This window comes from Mus caroli, unplaced genomic scaffold (genome assembly GCF_978045245.1).
Source record: "Mus caroli unplaced genomic scaffold, Mus_caroli_1 scaffold_1, whole genome shotgun sequence".
Taxonomy (NCBI): Eukaryota; Metazoa; Chordata; class Mammalia; order Rodentia; family Muridae; genus Mus; species Mus caroli.
Window position 1 is genome coordinate 98649919 of NW_028227256.1, and position 818 is coordinate 98650736.

The 818-nt window shown below is 37.0% G+C and overlaps 1 non-coding gene across 1 annotated transcript; it reads right to left on the bottom strand.

The window, feature by feature from the left end:
* Positions 1 to 344: 344 nt before the first annotated feature.
* LOC115032485 (small nucleolar RNA SNORA17) lies at positions 345 to 476 on the bottom strand. The gene has a single exon (XR_003838155.1). It is a non-coding gene; the product is annotated as a small nucleolar RNA SNORA17 (small nucleolar RNA).
* Between the last annotated feature and the right edge of the window lie 342 nt (positions 477 to 818).

Below are 818 nucleotides of genomic sequence, written 5' to 3' on the forward strand. Positions count from 1 at the left end.
CAGAGGGTAGTCTGTATTGGGCTCGCTCCTGCCCAGGTCCTGCTGATATATATTCTAAGATCTACTAGCTCTGGCTTACTCCCCACACTAGGAGACTGTCCAGACCTGAGCTGCACCAGGCAATTGTCTCAGGCTCCTGGTCAAGGGCCACCTGAATGATGGTCCTCTCAGATTTCTTTCTTTCTTTCTTTCTTTCTTTCTTTCTTTCTTTCTTTCTTTCTTTCTTTCTTTCTTTCTTTCTTTCTTTCTTTCCTTCCTTCCTTCCTTCCTTCCTTCCTTCCTTCCTTCCTTCCTTCCTTCTTTCCTTCCTCTCTCTCTCTCTCTCTCTCTCTTTTTCCTCAGGTAGTATAAGGTTACTGACCATTCAGGTGTTCACAGGTGAAAACAATAAAGGGAAACTTAGATTCTCTCCTCTATGCCACTTACTGCCACACATGTGACATGGTAGTCACACCTACAATGTCCCCAGTGGCAGTCTATATAACATTTCAACATGACAGTTATAACAGAATTAAATGTGTATGTTTTGTTTAAGTCTTGATTTCCTAAAATAAGGGATAATAACCAGGAATTATAAGCCAAATATTCTTATTTCAGAAATATTCATCACAGTAGGAGAAATGAAAGTAGGACAAGAATTTTCTTCATTTTGGACACAATAGGTAAAATTAATATATGGGTCACAGAATAACAGATGTTATTCACAACATCTTAATTAAGAATGGATTATTTATAAATTACTGAAGAAACTTGAAAGCCTTATATCATGAAATCAATAGGCAAATAAGCAAGTTATTTAAAAGAATTTTCAGAATCAA